Source organism: Ranitomeya variabilis, chromosome 2 (assembly GCF_051348905.1).
Source record: "Ranitomeya variabilis isolate aRanVar5 chromosome 2, aRanVar5.hap1, whole genome shotgun sequence".
Lineage (NCBI taxonomy): Eukaryota > Metazoa > Chordata > Amphibia > Anura > Dendrobatidae > Ranitomeya > Ranitomeya variabilis.
Genome location: NC_135233.1, coordinates 377,055,043 through 377,076,740, shown reverse-complemented (window position 1 = coordinate 377,076,740; position 21,698 = coordinate 377,055,043). Strand labels below are relative to the sequence as shown.

The 21,698-nt window shown below is 47.2% G+C and overlaps 1 protein-coding gene across 1 annotated transcript in view; it reads left to right on the top strand.

Moving 5' to 3' along the window:
- Positions 1 to 21,698, top strand: part of LOC143803805 (complement factor B-like) — a 122,101-nt gene that overhangs the window by 40,717 nt on the left and 59,686 nt on the right. The window lies entirely within an intron of this gene.

Genomic DNA, 21,698 nt, shown 5'->3' with positions numbered 1-21,698 from the left:
TAACATCAGGCTGACGCAATACAGGGGCGGAAGAAAAGCGGCGCTTAAGCTCCCGAAAGGCCTCCACAGCAGCAGGGGACCAATCAGCAACATCAGCACCCTTCTTAGTCAAATCAGTCAACGGTTTAGCAACATCAGAAAAACCAGTTATAAATCGACGATAAAAATTAGCAAAGCCCAAAAACTTCTGAAGGCTCTTAAGAGAAGAGGGTTGCGTCCAATCACAAATAGCCTGAACCTTGACAGGGTCCATCTCAATGGAAGAGGGGGAAAAAATGTACCCCAAAAACGAAATCTTTTGAACCCCAAAAACGCACTTAGAACCCTTTACACACAAGGAATTAGAGCGCAAAACCTGAAAAACCCTCCTGACCTGTTGGACATGAGAGTCCCAGTCATCCGAAAAAATCAAAATATCATCCAGATACAGAATCATAAATTTATCCAAATATTCACGGAAAATGTCATGCATAAAAGACTGAAAGACTGAAGGGGCATTTGAAAGACCAAAAGGCATTACTAAATACTCAAAATGGCCCTCAGGCGTATTAAATGCGGTTTTCCACTCATCCCCCTGCTTAATTCGCACTAAATTATACGCCCCACGAAGATCAATCTTAGAGAACCACTTGGCCCCCTTTATTCGAGCAAACAAATCAGTAAGCAGTGGCAAAGGGTACTGATATTTAACCGTGATTTTATTCAAAAGACGATAATCAATACACGGCCTCAAAGAGCCATCTTTTTTAGATACAAAGAAAAAACCGGCTCCTAAGGGAGATGACGAAGGACGAATATGTCCCTTTTCCAAGGACTCCTTAATATATTCCCGCATAGCAGCATGTTCAGGCACAGATAGATTAAATAAACGACCCTTAGGAAACTTACTGCCCGGAATCAGATCTATAGTACAATCGCAATCTCTGTGCGGAGGTAGTGAACCAAGTTTAGGCACCTCAAAAACGTCACGATAATCAGATAAAAATTCCAGAATCTCAGAGGGAATAGATGACGAAATGGAAACCAAAGGTACGTCCCCATGAGTCCCCTGACATCCCCAGCTTAACACAGACATTGCCTTCCAGTCGAGGACTGGGTTATGAGATTGCAGCCATGGCAATCCAAGCACCAACACATCATGTAGATTATACAACACAAGGAAGCGAATAATCTCCTGGTGATCCGGATTAATACGCATAGTTACTTGTGTCCAGTATTGTGGTTTATTACTAGCCAATGGCGTGGAGTCAATACCCTTCAGAGGTATAGGAACTTCCAGAGGCTCTAAATTAAACCCACAGCGTTTGGCAAAGGACCAATCCATAAGACTCAAAGCGGCGCCAGAGTCGACATAGGCGTCCGCGGTAATAGATGATAAAGAGCAAATCAGGGTCACAGACAGAATAAACTTAGACTATAAAGTGCCAATTGAAACAGGCTTATCAACCCTCTTAGTACGTTTAGAGCATGCTGATATAACATGAGTTGAATCACCACAATAGAAGCATAACCCATTTTTTCGCCTAAAATTCTGTCGTTCGCTTCTGGACAGAATTCTATCACATTGCATAATCTCTGGCGCCTTCTCAGTAGACACCGCCAAATGGTGCACAGGTTTGCGCTCCCGCAAACGCCGATCAATCTGAATAGCCATTGTCATGGACTCATTCAGACCTGTAGGCACAGGGAACCCCACCATAACATCTTTAATGGCATCAGAGAGACCCTCTCTGAAATTCGCCACCAGGGCGCACTCATTCCACTGAGTAAGCACAGACCACTTACGAAATTTTTGGCAGTATATTTCAGCCTCATCTTGCCCTTGAGACAGGGCCATCAAGGCTTTTTCAGCCTGAATCTCTAAATGAGGTTCCTCATAAAGCAACCCCAAAGCCAGGAAAAACGCATCCACATTGAGCAACGCAGGATCCCCTGGTGCCAAAGCAAATGCCCAATCCTGAGGGTCGCCCCGGAGCAAGGAAATTACAATCCTGACCTGCTGTGCAGGATCTCCAGCGGAGCGAGATCTCAGAGACAAAAATAATTTACAATTATGTTTGAAATTCTGGAAGCGAGATCTATCCCCGGAGAAAAATTCAGGCAAAGGAACTCTAGGTTCAGATATAGGAGCATGAGTTACAAAATCCTGTAAACTTTGAACCTTCATAGCGAGATTATTCAAACCTGTAGCTAAACTCTGAGGATCCATTTTAATCAGGTGAAATCAGAACCATTCAAGGATTAGAAGGAGAGAGAGACGAAGGCTGCAGTAAGCAGAGATGCTAGTGAATCAACTAATGAGCAACCTCAGAAAAAAAAAAAAAAAATTCTCTGCAGACTTCTTTTCTCTCCTATCTTCAGCCAATTAATTTAACCCTTGGCCGGCCAAACTGTCATGGTTCTCAATGGCAAGAGAACGTAGTAAGCATACAAAAGGACTAGCTCTTGGAAGATGGGAACTAGAGCTGACTGTGAGCTAAACCTACCGCACAACTAACAGTGGCTGGGTAGCGTGCCTACGTTTTATCCCTAGACGCCCAGCGCCAGCCGGAGGACTGACTGACCCTAGCAGAGGAAAATACAGACCTGGCTTACCTCTAGAGAAATTTTCCCCAAAAGGCAGACAGTAGCCCCCACATATATTGTCGGTGATTTCAGAGGAAATTGACATACGAAGTATGAAAATAGGTTTAGCAAATTGAGGTCCGCTTACTAGATAGTAGGAAGACAGAAAAGGGAACTTCACAGTCAGCTGAAAACCCTTTCAAAACACCATCCTGAAATTACTTTAAGACTCTAATATCAACTCATGACACCAGAGTGGCAATTTCAGCTCACAAGAGCTTCCAGCCTCAGAAATATTCAATCACAGAGAACTGGAACAAAAATGCAAAACAAACTTAGGACAACAAGTCCAACTTAGCTGGTAGTAGTCTAGGAGCAGGAACATGCAACAGAAAGGCTTCTGGTAACATTGTTGGCCGGCATAGAAATGACTGAGGAGCAAGGCTAAATAGAAAACTCCCACATCCTGATGGAAACAGGTGAACAGAGGAGATGAAGCACACAAGTTCAGTACCACCAGTGACCACCGGGGGAGCCCAGAAACCAAATTCACAACACCTATCGAACATTAAGCCTTCTCATTATCTTTCTTCCTTTCTTGCATGCTGGACACCACATCTATCTCTACGGGCCCACTGCATCCTTCTTCTATCTTTCACCTTTTAATTCTCAGAGCACATCATCAGTATTTCTTCACATTTAACTAATTAAACACATATAACTTTCTCGTACAAACATTATCATCACTTTTCTCTTCATCAACGTTATTGCTACTTGTCTTAAGCAATATTACTATCAAGATGCGGCAAATGAACATCCCCTTTAAGAGGGGATCAAGTCTTTCTGAGGTAGTTCGTCTTCTCAGACTACCAGTCCATGCTCAGCAAAGGTTCCAGTGCGGTATCTTCGCAAAGAGTCTTTAAATAAAACCAGTAGGGAGCGCCTTTAATAAGGTGCAAACTATTTACAAAAAGTTCGGATCATGCACTGTTCATGATTTCACAGTTTTTGAAGTAACATAGAAAAATAGAAAATAACCAAAAACAAAAGGGATCCCAGGTCCATAGAAGGATCCCCTTAAAAGTTTACCCTGAGCGGGTTTAGCAGCCAACAGGAAACAGTAACTATTTACAGATTCATGGTATCGAGGTTTATCTTCATAGTAAATCACAAGACATCAGCCGAAAGTGGGCACCTTCCGACTGTGCAGACTTTGATCCTAGGTCAGCAGCTGATGCCGCACCAGTATCACCGATGGATTTCCCTGGTGCAGTCAGACCACCCGATGTCTGGACCCGAAGGCGGACTCTAGCCGCCAGCTCAGTCGCTGCAATGAGACGTACGGCAGCAATGTTGGTAAGATCTGTGATGTCTGGTTCCATCATGGTTGAAGTACCAGATGACGCTCCCCCAAGCTCACAACGGCGCACGTCCCGGGCATACCACCCGTATGCATTCCGATGACGGGTGTAAGTCACCGGATCTCCCCTTTGTAGCGGATCACCACTTCGGCCACAGCAGGGAGCCTTCACGTTGCAGCTGGCAACGAAGACGTCAGTTGGTAGCCCCGGTTCCTGTATGGAGCCCCATCCTCTCTTCGGGTGGAAGGCCAACACAGTGCCCCGCCTCACCACGTCCCGGTCATCACCTGCAGGAGGTGGTTGTCGTACCCTCAGTGGGGCAGTCAGCTCTGCCTCTTTCTGCCTTTTCCAATGTAGGATCAAGCATTGTTTGTATTGCTCCCAGGTAAGCACAGCAAGGGTGAATCCTTCTTCCCGAACTCCATCTGGCCCAACCCGGGGGGTGTCCCACTGGAGGGTCACCCCGTCTGGGCCCACGTCTACGGGTTCCCCCATCCTAGTCGGCAGCGGTGGCACCAGCTTCCCCATTGCATCGGGGGGTAGCACCACTAGCTCTGCCGATAGTAGATGACTTTTACTGGGGCGAGGGCCGGTCGCGGGAGCGGGATCGAGCAGGGGAGCAGGGGCGTCTTCCATACCTGCGCCTGATGTGGTTCCACCGATGTCGCTCCGGTCCATTAACGAGAACGCTGGAGTCGGCCGCAGCCCGGACCGCGGCCCCTCCAATGGGGTCCCTGGATGCGGCTCCGCCCACCAGGGTTCCTCCTCCGCTGACTCCGAGGACGGGATGGGTAAGCTCAGCTCCGCGGCCGGTTCCAAAGAATTCAGATCCTTCCGCTGCAGTGGACATAGGTCCGCCTCTGGTGAAGGAGGGCAAGCCGGAATCGCTCCTTCCTCGTTCAGGCACTTGCTGTTCGTCATCGCTGCCTGATAGTCGGTGGCAGTGCATGCACCTAACTCCGCCATTTCTCCAGGGCCGGGCTCCTTCTTCACCTCGTTCCCGCCGTTGCAGATCAGGAGGCGGTTCTCCTCCGCTGCTGGGCAGGTCGTTCTCTCGCAGCAGGAGTCGGAGGGGGCGGTCGCTACTTCTGGCGCCGCTTTGGTAGTCTCCTCCCATGGCACGCCCTTCTTCTCCCTCTGCGCTCCCTGTGGCGCTGCAATGGCGGCGGTTTTGGCGGGAACTTTTGGCGGCAAGTGGCAATCCACAGTCTTTGCAATAAGTCACAGTTCAAGCAAAATAAATCACAATTCCAAGGCACACATGACCCGATTCTTCAGGCTTAAGTAGATCCTGTTCGTGACGCCAAGTTGTAGCGCCCCCACTGCCGCAGGGCCGAGGGGGACCCGGTACCGGGCCTCTGAGTCTCTGCTTCTGGGGTTGTCACGGCGGCTAGGCCCCGGTCCGTGACCCTGCCGTGGGGCGCACAGTGAATGATAGGTGTGGATGCAGTTGTGGGGTGCAGGTCGCGGTCAATAACGAGGACACCAGGTTGCAGTCTCTTTACCTCTTTACTGGAGATCTCTGAGTCCTCAGTCCAGAATAAGGTCCACCAGGCTGCGCAAGTCCGGCCGGTCCAATGGCACCTCCAGAGTTCACTTCACAGGTGGAAATCGGTGCCTTCCTTCTTAGCGCTATGTGTTGTAGTCCTTCCCTGCTATGCTTACGGAAAGTACCCCACAACCGTTGTGTCTGTTCTTAAGTTCCCTCAAAAACTCGATTAAATGATGTTCTTCTAATCTTCCGTCCCTTCCTGATGTTACAGTTAGAACGGCACCCGTTTGTCGGGTAGGCCTGGAGTTCTTCCGGGACCCTAGAGACGCCCCTCTCCCGCAATTGCCTCCCAAGACTTCATAGGTGATTTAGGTGAGACAGCCCGCCTGAGACTGACTGCCCTGCCGCTGTTTAGAGTATTGCTTGAAGCTAGTTATTGTAATACTCCCTCGGCGTTCCGGCCACCGGTAGTGCGCCTCAGTAGGATGTTGCTCCGGTCTTACAGCACGACCCCTACTGGTATTCTCCTATCGCTTGATCTCGTTTCTCACTCAGCACAATCTATCTCGCTTCTAGTCCTTTCTTGGGTCCCGCCGCTTCCCGGAGCTGGCGCGGACCCGTTACGTTCTTTTCAATGCCAAGCCTCTGTCAGGATCCCACCCCTGACAGAGACCCTACTGTCTCTTCCTCCACAACACCCTCTGCCACTAGGTGTTGCTTCGTCCAATCCAGTCAGCTTTCTCTTCTAACTTCCTGCCTGACCCCCAGTTTACCCACTATGGTGGGGAGTGGCCTAATGAATAGAACCCTTAGCTCCCCCCGGAGGCCCAGCTGTGAAATGTATTGGTGTCTGTGATACCTGATCAGATGAACTCCTTCAGTGCCATCGGACGCACCATGGCTCCCCATAGTGGCGGAACCACAGTACTGCAACGACCAGGACTCTGGGGCGCTGCAGATGGTAATTTGGAGTTTGAAGCCTCCAAGGTGGTTGACTCTCGTGTAGTGCGTCGTACTTTACAGTACTTGGTACACTGGCGTGGTTATGGGCTTTTTCTATTTAATGTTATATATTTATTTATTTTTTAATACCATTGATTTTTATTATATCTTCCAAGTACGGGCGCATTTGCTTTCAATGCCACCGTTTACAATTTATATCTAAATAAAGTGAATTTGATTAAAAATATTGCATTTATACTCTTCTTTTAGGCCATAAGTTCGGATTGTGCTTCTATTGGTGTTACAATAAACCAATGCAATAAGTCAAGTATTTAAAGGCATATTTCAAGAACACATCACATTGTAAAAACATTAATGTAATCTCCAATGTTGGGGCATTCCACTTATTTCCATATGTGTTACTTCGAGGTTTTGCTGCCTTCACAGAAACTCCAATGTGCGCATTTCAATAATAACAGGACAGAAGGAAAACCATTGCATGAACCGTTGTGTTCAGACTTTTGCGGGTACTGTACATCAGCCACACTCTCAACCATAGCAGATTACACTATCTCTCCCTGCTACCCAACCATATAATGGTACCATCAAATCAGGTTGCTGTCTTTGAGTTTTCCAGCAACATACACATTTTTGCTGATGCTGAGACTCTGCTAAAGTTGGCGCTTTTAGTTCCAAAATGAATTAGAGATTAAGAATAATTTACAAACATGATCACAGTGGTCATCATCTTCCTTACACTTAGGAAAGTACTTTATGACAAAGGCCTGAGGCCAGCTGTCTATTCTAAGCACAGGTGTGCCCACTAATAAAACCATTCAGCGCTTAGAGGAGCTATTTATGCCATTGACCTAAATCCTGCTGTTATCCATCCTCTTGATGTTATCCATCGCCCAGAGTCCTGCTGTTATCCATCATCCTAAAGACCTGCTGTTATCCATAGTCCTAAATCCTGCTATTATCCATCGTCCTGAGACCTGCTGTTATCCATCATCCTGAGACCTGCTGTTATCCATCGTCCTGAGACCTGCTGTTATCCACCATCCTGAGACCTGCTGTTATCCATCGTCCTGAGACCTGCTGTTGTCCATCATCCTGAGACCTGCTGTATCCATCATCCTGAGACCTGCTTTTATCCACCATCCTGAGACCTGCTGTTATCTACCATCCTGAGACCTGCTGTTATCCACCATCCTGAGACTTGCTGTTATCCACCATCCTGAGACCTGCTGTTATCCACCATCCTGAGACCTGCTGTTATCCACCATCCTGAGACCTGCTGTTATCTACCATCCTGAGACCGGCTGTTATCCATCATCCTGAGATCTGCTGTTATCCATCTTCCTGAGACCTCCTGTTATCCACCATCCTGATATCTGCTGTTATCCATCTTCCTGAGACCTGCTGGTATCCACCATCCTGAGACCTGCTGTTATCCATCATCCTGAGACCTGCAGTTATCCATCGCCCTGAGACCTGCTGTTATTCATCGTCCTGAGACCTGCTGTTATCCACCATCCTGAGACCTGCTGTTATCCACCATCCTGAGACCTGCTGTTATCCATCGTCCTGAGACCTGCTGTTATCCACCATCCTGAGACCTGCTGTTATCCATCGCCCTGAGACCTGCTGTTATTCATCGTCCTGAGACCTGCTGTTATCCACCATCCTGAGACCTGCTGTTATCCACCATCCTGAGACCTGCTGTTATCCATCGTCCTGAGACCTGCTGTTATCTACCATCCTGAGACCTGTTATTATCCATCATCCTGAGACCTGCTGTTATCCATCGTCCTGAGACCTGCTGTTATCCACCATTCTCAGACCTGCTGTTATCCACCAACCTGAGACCTGCTGTTATCCATCGTCCTGAGACCTGCTGTTATCTACCATCCTGAGACCTGCTGTTATCCATCATCCTGATATCTGCTGTTATCCATCGTCCTGAGACCTGCTGTTCTCCACCATCCTGAGTCCTGCTGTTATCCACCATCCTGAGTCCTGCTTTTATCCATCACTTTGATGTTCTAAGTATTTTTGTTGACATGTGGAGTAAACTAGAGTTCAATGATTAAATTTTATCCCGGGCTTGATATTTCAGATATTGCCCATGTCGGCTTCCAACAGGGCTTATCCGGGTCTCCAAACAGACCATACTTCCATCATGAAGATACAGATGAAAATTCTTGAAGAATAGAAAGCCTTTGGCAAGCCACTTCTAATACCACATTGATGTGCAGAAGTTACCACTCCGCCATGGCAGTGACAAAAGGAAAAGATTTGTGACACCAGGATGCACTTTATTAACCTCTGCTCCTTGGTAGTGACGTGAGATGTAATGTGGTGCACTCTAATTAGTCCAAGAAAGGAGGGGCTCTTGCACTTTCAACAAACTGGTCTATCAGGTATCTGTCTGTATCCTGTGCCTCATGAGGATCCATTTGCTTGATGGTCTGTAATGCCTCCAGCAAATTCAGGACAATGTCTCTTAGTGACTCACCATGTTGTTAATTTCTGCCAAAGAAATGCATGTTCATTTCAGAAACAGTTCTGGTGTCAAAGGTCATGCTCAGCCTCTCAAAGATTTGCACAACAGTCCGTTTTTTCAGTCGGGGACCAGGATTTCACTTCTTTTAGTGCTACTTCTCTCAACTGCCCTGTTAGGACTTCCACCTTCTGTTCTGTAGTAATGGGGTATAACCAAAACATGGCCTGCATTTTCTCTCTTAAGTATTTTAAGTCCCTTGCATCCCCCTTGTAGCTAGGGAGCCATGGTGCTCCAAAATAGTAAGGCGCATTAGGTGGCATTGCATGAGCCATTCTGGGACATTCACTGCTACCATGCAATATGCTATTTCCTTCCACAGACATTCTGGTAGAGACTTTACACACAGATTTTTCCCACTTGCAAAATTGTCTATCCCTTTAAGGAGTGCTGTACCTTTAATTGCTGCCCAGGCCTGATGTTCTTTCTGTTGAGGTAAGATTTCCTTTCTCTGCGGTCCAGTCAGTTTCTTGCTGTGCTGGAGTAGGGACTTCCTTTTCTTTGGCACTCTGTGCTGTGATTGGCTATCGCACGATAAAGAAGGCGGAGCTTCCATCCGATGCTGCGCTCATCCTCACTGCGTCTATGACACATTATATATGCATATATACAGTGCAATAAAGTTTATTAGGCTCTGCGGTCACTACAGGCTGGGATTTCTAGCGCACTTCAGCTCCATCATGTTCATAACGCCAAAGTGTAATACCACGTTGATGTGCGAAAGCCACTGCTCCGCCATGGCAGTGACAAAAGGAATGGATTCGTGATTCCGGGATGCATTTAAATAGTCAGTGATAGTGAGATGTAATGTGGTGCACTCTAATTAGTCCAAGAACAGAGTAGACAAAAGGTTTATTGTAGCCATTTACTTGTTTAAGGATCACAGGTACATTTATCTCGATGGTTCTGGTACTCATATACTGTATGGTCCTAGTCCATGCTGAGGGCAGCTGAGACCTTGGTGCTTTATATAGAGGAGTTATGGACTCTTCCCTACCTGCCCCCTCATACATAGGAGCTATGGCTGCTCTGCTATCTGCTCCCTAATATATAGAAGATATGGCCGCTCTTCTCCCTGCTCTCTCATACAGGGCCGGCGTTAGGGGCAGGCAGACTAGGCAGCTGCCTAGGGGCCCCCAGCCAGGGTTGGACATACTGCTGATGGCACTGCTCCGGGGCCCAGAGGTGGAGGGGGGGCCCTGGAGGCAGGCCCGGTATCATGCAGGATCGGGCCCCTCTCACTCCCTCTTGTAATCATGGAACACCGGGTCCCGGGGAGAGAGCGGGGCGCGAAGTGCAGGAGATCAAAAAGGGGGCACCTCACAGAGAAGAGATGGGGGAGGAGGCTCACTGCACGGGACAACACACAACACGGCAGCACCAGGGGGCTGATATCAGTCCTGCCTGCTCTGTGCCCCATCCCCCACAGTAGTGGGTTCTGCAGCCCTCTCCTGCTGAACTATGTGACCTCATCCAGGGCTCCTCTGATCACCTGTGAGCTGATATCACAGATTGGTATGTGTGTATGTATATGCTTGTATGTGTGTGTATCTATGTGTATGTTTCTATCTGTGTGTATCTGTGTATATATGTACGGTATATGTGTGTATGTATGGTATATTTGTATGGCTGTGTGTATGCATGTACAGTATGTGTATGTATGCACAGTATATGTATGTGTATCTGTGTATGTGCAATAAATTTGTATGTATATATGGTATATGTATGTTTATGTGCATGTACATACAGTATGTATATGTGTGCGGTATGTTTATACTATATGTGTATATACTGTGTGTATGTACGGTACATGTATGTGTATCTGTATGTACGGTATATGTGTGCATCTGTGTATGCACGGTGTATCTCTGTACGGTATGTGTATGTATGTACGGTATACTGTATTTATGTGTATGTGTGTATGTATGGCATATGTATGTACGGTATGTGTATACAATATGTGTACATAACTGTATGTGTGTATGTACAGTACGTGTATATGTATGTACGGTATGTGTGTAGGTATGTACGGTATATGCATGTATATGTATGTACGGTATATGTATGTACGGTATGTGTGTGAATGTATGGTATATGCATGTGTATGTACGCTATGTGTAGGTATGACAGTATATGTATGTGTATCTGTGTGTATGTATGGTATATGTATGTGTTTGCATATACTGTATTTATATGTGTATCTGTATGTATGTATGGTATATGTAGAGCAGATACCAGACATATCGTGGTTATGTAATCTACTAGATGGTGGCCCGATTCGAACGCATCGGGTATTCTAGAATATGTATGTATGTGTGTATATAGCAGCCACATAGTATATACTGTAGCAGACACGCAGTATATAACACAGTCCACGCAGTATATGACACAGCCCACGCAGTATATAATACAGGCCACGCAGTATATAACAGTGGCCACGCAGTGTATAACACAGCCCAAATAGTATATAACACTGCCCTCGTAGTATATAGCAGCCACGCAGTATATAACACAGCCCATGTAATATATAGCACAGCCCACGTAGTATATAACACTGGCCACGTAGTATATAGCAGCGACGCAGTATATAACATAGCCCACGTAGTATATAGCAGTGTGGGCACCATATCCATTTTTAAAAAAATAATTAAAATAAAAAATAGTTATATACTCACCTCCGGCGTCCAGCGAAGCTGTCCCGATGCACGCGCTGCTGCCGCCAGCTTCCGTTCCCAGAGATGCATTGCGAAATTACCCAGATGACTTAGTGGTCTTGCGAGACCGCTAAGTCTTCTGGGTAATTTCGCAATGCATCTCTGGGAACGGAAGCTGGCGGCAGCCGCGCACATTGGCGGATGACGGAAGGTGAGAATAGCAGGTTTTTTGTTTTTTTTATTATTTTTAACATTAGATCTTTTTACTATTTCTGTGTGATGTGCAATATGTTAGTATTTGGGGCCCCATTTTAAACTTTTGCCTAGGGCCCCACTTTGCCTAAAACCGGCCCTGCTCTCATATAAAGAAGATATAGCCACTCTCCTACCTGCTCCCTCATATATAGGAGCTATGGCCGCTCTCCTACCTGCTCCCTCATATATAGAAGATATGGCCGCTCTCCTACCTGCTCCCTAATATATAGAAGATATGGCCGCTCTCCTACCTACTCCCTAATATATAGGAGCTATGGCCGCTCTCCTACCTGCTCCCTCATATATAGGAGCTATAGCCGCTCTCCTACCTGCTCCCTCATATATAGGAGATATGGCCGCTCTCCTACCTACTCCCTCATATATAGGAGCTATGGCCGCTCTCCTACCTGCTCCCTAATATATAGAAGATATAGCCACTCTCCTACCTGCTCCCTCATATATAGGAGCTATGGCCGCTCTCCTACCTGCTCCCTCATATATAGGAGCTATGGCCGCTCTCCTACCTGCTCCCTCATATATAGGAGCTATGGCCGCTCTCCTACCTACTCCCTCATATATAGGAGCTATGGTTGCTCTCCTACCTGCTCCCTAATATATAGAAGATATAGCCACTCTCCTACCTGCTCCCTCATATATAGGAGCTATGGCCGCTCTCCTACCTGCTCTGCTATGATCCGGTGACCTAGGAGATGCATGAGAGGCTTTCTCAGGAGTAAGTGGTATCTGTACTGACCGCAAACCCTAATCTGACACCGCAACTAGAAGTAGCCGTGGGGTGTGCCTGACCAGTCCTAGACACCTCGACACAGCCGGAGGACTAAATACCCCTATAGGTGGAAATGGGAATTCTATCTTGCCTCAGAGCAGAGCCCCAAAGGATAGGCAGCCCCCCACAAATATTGACTGTGAGTATAAGAGGAAAGACACACGCAGGCAGAAAAACAGAATTTAGCAAAAGAGGCACTTCTAGCTAAATAGAAAGGATAGGACAGAATTCTAAGCGGTCAGTATTAAAATCCTAAAAATATCCACAGCAGAAAATACAAATATACTACATCTAACTAAAGACATAGCAAGTATATCTGCAACTCCAAACAAAGTCTAAGCTGGACAAAAACACAAATGAATTGCACTGAATTACAAGCACACTGCATGTGTGCACAGAGACAAAAAAACAGACACTTATCTTAGATGAATTGGCAGCAGAGCATGAGGAACCAGAGAGAGATGCAATCCCTCCAAGAACAATGGACAACTGGCACTGACTGATGAATCCAGCAGCCCTAAATACCCCAGTCAGGCCTGCAGTCAGCAGGGACACCTGACCAGGATTGCAAGCCAGGAAGAGCTGCAGTACCACCAACAACCACCGGAGGGAACCCCAGAACAGAATTCACAACAGTACCCCCCCCCCTTGAGGAGGGGGCACCGAACCCTCACCAGAGCCCCCAGGCCGATCAGGACGAGCCAGATGAAAGGCACGGACCAAATCAGCAGCATGGACATCAGAGGCAAAAACCCAAGAATTATCCTCCTGGCCATAACCCTTCCATTTGACAAGGTACTGAAGGCTCCGCCTCGAAAGGCGAGAATCCAAAATCTTCTCAAGCACATACTCCAACTCCCCATCAACCAACACAGGAGCAGGAGGATCAACAGAGGGAACAACGGGCACCACATATTTCCGCAATAAAGATCTATGGAAAACATTATGGATGGCAAAAGAGGCCGGAAGGGCCAAACGAAAAGACACCGGATTGATGATCTCAGAAATCCTATAAGGACCAATAAACCGAGGCTTAAACTTAGTGGAAGAAACCTTCATAGGAACATGACGGGAAGACAACCAGACCAAATCCCCAACCTGAAGCCGTGAACCAACACACCGACGACGGTTAGCAAAACGCTGAGCCTCCTCCTGAGACAACACCAAATTGTCCACCACATGAGCCCAAATCTGCTGCAACCTGTCGACCACAGAATCCACACCAGGACAATCAGAAGGCTCAACCTGCCCCGAAGAAAAACGAGGATGAAAACCAAAATTACAAAAGAAGGGCGAAACCAAGGTAGCCGAACTAGCCCGATTATTAACGGCGAACTCGGCCAATGGCAAGAAAGCCACCCAATCATCCTGATCAGCAGACACAAAGCATCTCAAATAAGTTTCCAAAATCTGATTAGTTCGCTCGGTCTGGCCATTTGTCTGCGGATGAAATGCGGAAGAAAAAGCCAAATCAATGCCCAGCCTAGCACAAAAGGCCCGCCAAAACCTAGAAACAAACTGGGAACCTCTGTCGGACACAATATTCTCCGGAATACCATGCAAACGAACCACATGCTGGAAAAACAACGGAACCAAATCAGAAGAGGACGGCAATTTAGGCAAAGGCACCAAATGAACCATCTTAGAGAACCGGTCACAAACCACCCAGATAACCGACATCCTCTGGGAAACCAGAAGATCTGAAATAAAATCCATAGAAATATGCGTCCAGGGCCTCTCAGGGACCGGCAAAGGCAAAAGCAACCCGCTAGCACGGGAACAACAAGGCTTGGCCCGCGTACAAGTCCCACAGGACTGCACAAAAGAACGCACATCACGCGACAAAGAAGGCCACCAAAAGGACCTACCAACCAAATCTCTGGTACCAAAAATACCAGGATGGCCTGCCAACACAGAACAATGAACCTCAGAAATCACTCTACTAGTCCATCTGTCAGGAAAACAGTTTGCCCACTGGACAGCGGTCAGGTTTGTCAGCCTGAAATTCCTGCAGAACCCGTCGCAAATCAGGGGAAATGGCCGAAAGGACCACCCCTTCCTTCAGAATGTCGACCGGTTCCAGTACCTCAGGAGAATCAGGCAAAAAACTCCTAGAGAGGGCATCAGCCTTAATATTCTTAGAACCCGGAAGATACGAGACCACGAAATCAAAACGGGAGAAAAACAAGGACCATCGAGCCTGTCTAGGATTCAGCCGTCTGGCAGACTCGAGGTAAATCAGATTTTTATGATCGGTCAAGACTAGGGTTGAGCGACTTTCATTTTTTTAAGATCGAGTAGGGTTTTGGGAAACCCGATTTTGTCCAGAGTCGAGTCGAGTGCAGTCGGCCGATTATCGCTAAAAGTCGGGGATCGACCGAAACACGAAACCCAATGCAAGTCAATGGGGAAGCATAGTCGGCAGTGAGTGGAGGCCAGGAAAACACCTACAGTGCCCATTTTAATGCCAAAAACATCCATTCTTGTTTCTGAAGCTTGTCAATCTTAATTAACTTTATAATAATAGTTGGGCATAGGGAATTGGGGGTCATTTGGCAAAAGTTGTGGGGGGAGTAGGGCCGGCTCAAGTTTTTCGTGGGCCCAGGAAATGCGGACTACGTCACGGCGGTGTTGCAGGGAAAGGTAATTATTTAAAAGTTGCAAGTGCTGTGATCCTGAGCAAGCAGGGGGGGGGCCCACTCGTTCGCATTGCCACTGGCACAGGGCCCCTCAAAGTACGGCGGTGTGTTTGCATGGCGGGGGCGCCTCCCACCAGCAGCGACACTTTTGCGTACTCTGAGGGGCCCTGTGCCAGTGACGTCGCCAACGAGTATGCCCCCCCACCTGATGAAGGAACCTGCACTTTCATCTGCACCTTCCTCTTTGTCCCTGTGTAAGGTGGTATAACATGCGGGAAGGGGAACCTTACTTTCAGCAGGGACAGATTCTGGCTGTGTAGAGTACAAGGGGAATGTAGTGGTCTCGGTCAATGTACCAGCAGACTCATTTAGCAGTGGCTGGGCAATGGGCAGGATGAGGAGGAAACAGATATAGGGCCAAAGAATAAAGTAGGCTACATGCAGTTCAAAATTGGTAACAGGACTAAACAGGCGGCATTGCTTTGTTCAGTGGAGTAGCAAACCCAAGAGCAGCAGACACTGTTTCAAGGGCCTAACCACACTAGTAGGCCAAATGCAGTTTAATATCTGATAGTATAGGGCGAAAGCCAGAATGTGGAAGCTCAGCTTTGTTCAGTTGAGGACAACACCAGGGAGGGGCAGACACCTTTAGTAGGCCGGAAAAGCCTATTGCATTTTTTAAAATGGTAATTTGGAGCAGAAGGTTGAAGCTCAGCTTTATTTAGTTGAGGGCAACACCAGGGAGGGGCAGAAGCCGTTAGTAGGCCCTAACCACCATTTTTTTTTTAAAACCACTTAATGAGAGCCGGAAGGTTGAAGCTCAGCTTTATTTAGTTGAGGACAACACCAGGGAGGGGCAGAAGCCGTTAGTAGGCCCTAACCACCATTTTTTTTTTTAAAACCACATAATGAGAGCCGGAAGGTTGAAGCTCAGCTTTATTTAGTTGAGGACAACACCAGGGAGGGGCAGAAGCCGTTAGTAGGCCCTAACCACCTTTTTTTTTTTTAAAACCACATAATGAGAGCCGGAAGGTTGAAGCTCAGCTTTATTTAGTTGAGGACAACACCAGGGAGGGGCAGAAGCCGTTAGTAGGCCCTAACCACCTTTTTTTTTTTTAAAACCACATAATGAGAGCCGGAAGGTTGAAGCTCAGCTTTATTTAGTTGAGGACAACACCAGGGAGGGGCAGAAGCCGTTAGTAGGCCCTAACCACCATTTTTTTTTTTAAAACCACATAATGAGAGCCGGAAGGTTGAAGCTCAGCTTTATTTAGTTGAGGACAACACCAGGGAGGGGCAGAAGCCGTTAGTAGGCCCTAACCACCATTTTTTTTTTTAAAACCACATAATGAGAGCCGGAAGGTTGAAGCTCAGCTTTATTTAGTTGAGGACAACACCAGGGAGGGGCAGAAGCCGTTAGTAGGCCCTAACCACCTTTTTTTTTTTTAAAACCACATAATGAGAGCCGGAAGGTTGAAGCTCAGCTTTATTTAGTTGAGGACAACACCAGGGAGGGGCAGAAGCCGTTAGTAGGCCCTAACCACCTTTTTTTTTTTTAAAACCACATAATGAGAGCCGGAAGGTTGAAGCTCAGCTTTATTTAGTTGAGGACAACACCAGGGAGGGGCAGAAGCCGTTAGTAGGCCCTAACCACCTTTTTTTTTTTTAAAACCACATAATGAGAGCCGGAAGGTTGAAGCTCAGCTTTATTTAGTTGAGGACAACACCAGGGAGGGGCAGAAGCCGTTAGTAGGCCCTAACCACCTTTTTTTTTTTTAAAACCACATAATGAGAGCCGGAAGGTTGAAGCTCAGCTTTATTTAGTTGAGGACAACACCAGGGAGGGGCAGAAGCCGTTAGTAGGCCCTAACCACCTTTTTTTTTTTTAAAACCACATAATGAGAGCCGGAAGGTTGAAGCTCAGCTTTATTTAGTTGAGGACAACACCAGGGAGGGGCAGAAGCCGTTAGTAGGCCCTAACCACCTTTTTTTTTTTTAAAACCACATAATGAGAGCCGGAAGGTTGAAGCTCAGCTTTATTTAGTTGAGGACAACACCAGGGAGGGGCAGAAGCCGTTAGTAGGCCCTAACCACCTTTTTTTTTTTTAAAACCACATAATGAGAGCCGGAAGGTTGAAGCTCAGCTTTATTTAGTTGAGGACAACACCAGGGAGGGGCAGAAGCCGTTAGTAGGCCCTAACCACCTTTTTTTTTTTTAAAACCACATAATGAGAGCCGGAAGGTTGAAGCTCAGCTTTATTTAGTTGAGGACAACACCAGGGAGGGGCAGAAGCCGTTAGTAGGCCCTAACCACCTTTTTTTTTTTTAAAACCACATAATGAGAGCCGGAAGGTTGAAGCTCAGCTTTATTTAGTTGAGGACAACACCAGGGAGGGGCACACAGACAGACTCCTTTAGTAGGCCTGAAAAGCCTATTGCATTTTTCAAAATGGTAATTTGGAGCAGAAGGTTGAAGCTCAGCTTTATTTAGTTGAGGGCAACACCAGGGAGGGGCAGAAGCCGTTAGTAGGCCCTAACCAAAGTTGAAGGCCAAATGCAGTTTAATTTCTGATACTATAGGCCGAAAGCCAGAAGGTGGAAGTTCCGATTTAGACAGTGGAGCACAATTTGAATTAGGGACTGCAGACAGACTTAGTAGGCTGTCCCCTGTGGACCATGCATCCACCACATTAACCCATTGCGCCGTAATGGACACGTAATCTTCCGTGGCCATGCCTACAGGTCCATGCGTCTGTTGTCAGGTGCACCTTTGTACTCACAGATTGCCAGAGTGCATGGACAATGCGGTCTTCTACATGCTGGTGGAGGGTTGGGATGGCTTTTCTCGCAAAAGAAGTGTCGACTGGTTAGCTTGTAGCGTGGTACAGCGTAGTCCATCATGGCCTTATTAATAGTAAATAAAATATATAACTAGGCTCTATGAACTTTTAAATAGGTTCCAGGGGTACACGGGCAGCATTGGTGTGGTCAGTGGAGGAGTATTGCAAGTAGGGGCTGCAGACAGGCTATCAAAGGCCTAAAATAACAAACAGTAGGCAGTCATGGCAGTTTTACATCGGTTACATGGATACACAGGCAGGCACTCCAGGCAGCATTGTGGTCAGTGGAGGAGTATTGCAAGTAGGGGCCGCAGACAGGCTATCAAAGGCCTAAAATAACAAACAATAGGCTCATTGCAGTTTTACAGCGGTTACATGGATAGACGGGCAGGCAGCTTGGTGGTGGTGAGTGGAGGAGTATTTAAAGTAGGGACCGCAGACAGGCTTCAAAGGCCTAACATAAGAAAATGGGCTGGCTGTAGGCACTTTATAATTGGTTCCAGGGGTACACGGGCAGCAGTGGTCTGGTCAGTGGAGGAGTATTTAAAGTAGGGACCGCAGACAGGCTTCAAAGGCCTAACATAAGAAAATGGGCTGGCTGTAGGCACTTTATAATTGGTTCCAGGGGTACACGGGCAGCAGTGGTCTGGTCAGTGGAGGAGTATTTAAAGTAGGGACCGCAGACAGGCTTCAAAGGCCTAACATAAGAAAATGGGCTGGCTGTAGGCACTTTATAATTGGTTCCAGGGGTACACGGGCAGCAGTGGTCTGGTCAGTGGAGGAGTATTTAAAGTAGGGACCGCAGACAGGCTATCAAAGGCCTAACATAACAAACAATAGGCTCATGATGGCAGTTTCACAGCGGTTACATGGATACACGGGCAGGCAGCTTGGTGGTGAGTGGAGGAGTATTTAAAGTAGGGACCGCAGACAGGCTATCAAAGGCCTAAAATAACAAACAATAGGCTCATGGCAGTTTCACAGCGGTTACATGGATACACGGGCAGGCAGCTTGGTGGTGGTGACTGGTGAGTGGAGGAGTATTTAAAGTAGGGACCGCAGACAGGCTTCAAAGGCCTAACATAAGAAAATGGGCTGGCTGTAGGCACTTTATAATTGGTTCCAGGGGTACACGGGCAGCAGTGGTCTGGTCAGTGGAGGAGTATTTAAAGTAGGGACCGCAGACAGGCTTCAAAGGCCTAACATAAGAAAATGGGCTGGCTGTAGGCACTTTATAATTGGTTCCAGGGGTACACGGGCAGCAGTGGTCTGGTCAGTGGAGGAGTATTTAAAGTAGGGACCGCAGACAGGCTATCAAAGGCCTAACATAACAAACAATAGGCTCATGGCAGTTTCACAGCGGTTACATGGATACACGGGCAGGCAGCTTGGTGGTGAGTGGAGGAGTATTTAAAGTAGGGACCGCACACAGGCTATCAAAGGCCTAAAATAACAAACAATAGGCTCATGGCAGTTTCACAGCGGTTACATGGATACACGGGCAGGCAGCTTGGTGGTGAGTGGAGGAGTATTTAAAGTAGGGACCGCACACAGGCTATCAAAGGCCTAAAATAACAAACAATAGGCTCATGGCAGTTTCACAGCGGTTACATGGGTACACGGGCAGGCAGCTTGGTGGTGGTGAGTGGAGGAGTATTTAAAGTAGGGACCGCAGACAGGCTTCAAAGGCCTAACATAAGAAAATGGGCTGGCTGTAGGCACTTTATAATTGGTTCCAGGGGTACACGGGCAGCAGTGGTCTGGTCAGTGGAGGAGTATTTAAAGTAGGGACCGCAGACAGGCTTCAAAGGCCTAACATAAGAAAATGGGCTGGCTGTAGGCACTTTATAATTGGTTCCAGGGGTACACGGGCAGCAGTGGTCTGGTCAGTGGAGGAGTATTTAAAGTAGGGACCGCAGACAGGCTATCAAAGGCCTAACATAACAAACAATAGGCTCATGGCAGTTTCACAGCGGTTACATGGATACACGGGCAGGCAGCTTGGTGGTGAGTGGAGGAGTATTTAAAGTAGGGACCGCACACAGGCTATCAAAGGCCTAAAATAACAAACAATAGGCTCATGGCAGTTTCACAGCGGTTACATGGATACACGGGCAGGCAGCTTGGTGGTGAGTGGAGGAGTATTTAAAGTAGGGACCGCACACAGGCTATCAAAGGCCTAAAATAACAAACAATAGGCTCATGGCAGTTTCACAGCGGTTACATGGATACACGGGCAGGCAGCTTGGTGGTGGTGAGTGGAGGAGTATTTAAAGTAGGGACCGCAGACAGGCTTCAAAGGCCTAACATAAGAAAATGGGCTGGCTGTAGGCACTTTATAATTGGTTCCAGGGGTACACGGGCAGCAGTGGTCTGGTCAGTGGAGGAGTATTTAAAGTAGGGACCGCAGACAGGCTATCAAAGGCCTAACATAACAAACAATAGGCTCATGGCAGTTTCACAGCGGTTACATGGATACACGGGCAGGCAGCTTGGTGGTCAGTGGAGGAGTATTTAAAGTAGGGACCGCAGACAGGCTATCAAAGGCCTAAAATAACAAACAATAGGCTCATGGCAGTTTTACAGCGGTTACATGGATACACAGGCAGCTTGGTGGTGAGTGGAGGAGTAGTGCAAGGAGTGTCTGTCCCAGTACTCCCAAAATATAAATAGATGTTAATGTCTCGCAAAACAACCAAAACAAAAAAAAAAGGTGGCATACTTAGGTACAGGGGTGGGCTCATCTACTGAGTTTCTGACATTGTAATTTGGCAGTAACTATTTAATGGTGCCAATATAGGACACAGACACAGACTACTTTAAGTTGCATCATAGATGTCTACAAATTTGTATTGTCAGTGCCAGACATTGAATGATGTCAGCGAATAGACTAAAGATTGGTGGAGCTGTGCGACATAATTTTGCACGTGGTAGAGCACATTTTGAGCTGGGGTAGGGGGGAACTCTCTTGAGGCCGGCGGGACCGCCCCAGGGCCCCTCATGTTACAACGGTGTGTCTGACGTTGGGTGCGCACCACCACCGCCAGAGACACTACATTGTACTATGAGGGACCCAGTAGCAATGCCGTCAACCAAAAGCGAGCACACCCACCTCTTCAGACAAACAGCAGTCTCACGGGTGCTTGCGCCAAGTCGCGATACCACGGCCCCGTGTGGGGAGTTTTGCCATTTAGGGAGGTGTAAACATGTCGTATGCTGTACAATCAGCTGCAGCAAATTAGACATTAGAAAAGTAATTCACAGGCAAGAGCTTTTCATAGGAAAGCTAGGTGTCGGCCGGGCAAGGTGGGGCAAAAGATTTCGAAATCCAGTTGTGGTTCATTTTAATGAATGTTAGATCGTCAACATTTTGGGTAGCCAGACGAGTCCTTTTTTCGGTTAATATTGAACCTGCAGCACTGAATACTCTTTCTGATAGGACACTTGCTGCCGGGCAAGCAAGCTCCTGCAATGCATATTCTGCCAATTCTGGCCAGGTGTCTAATTTGGAGGCCCAGTAATCAAATGGGAATGACGGTTGAGGGAGAACATCGATAAGGGATGAAAAATAGTTAGTAACCATACTGGACAAATGTTGTC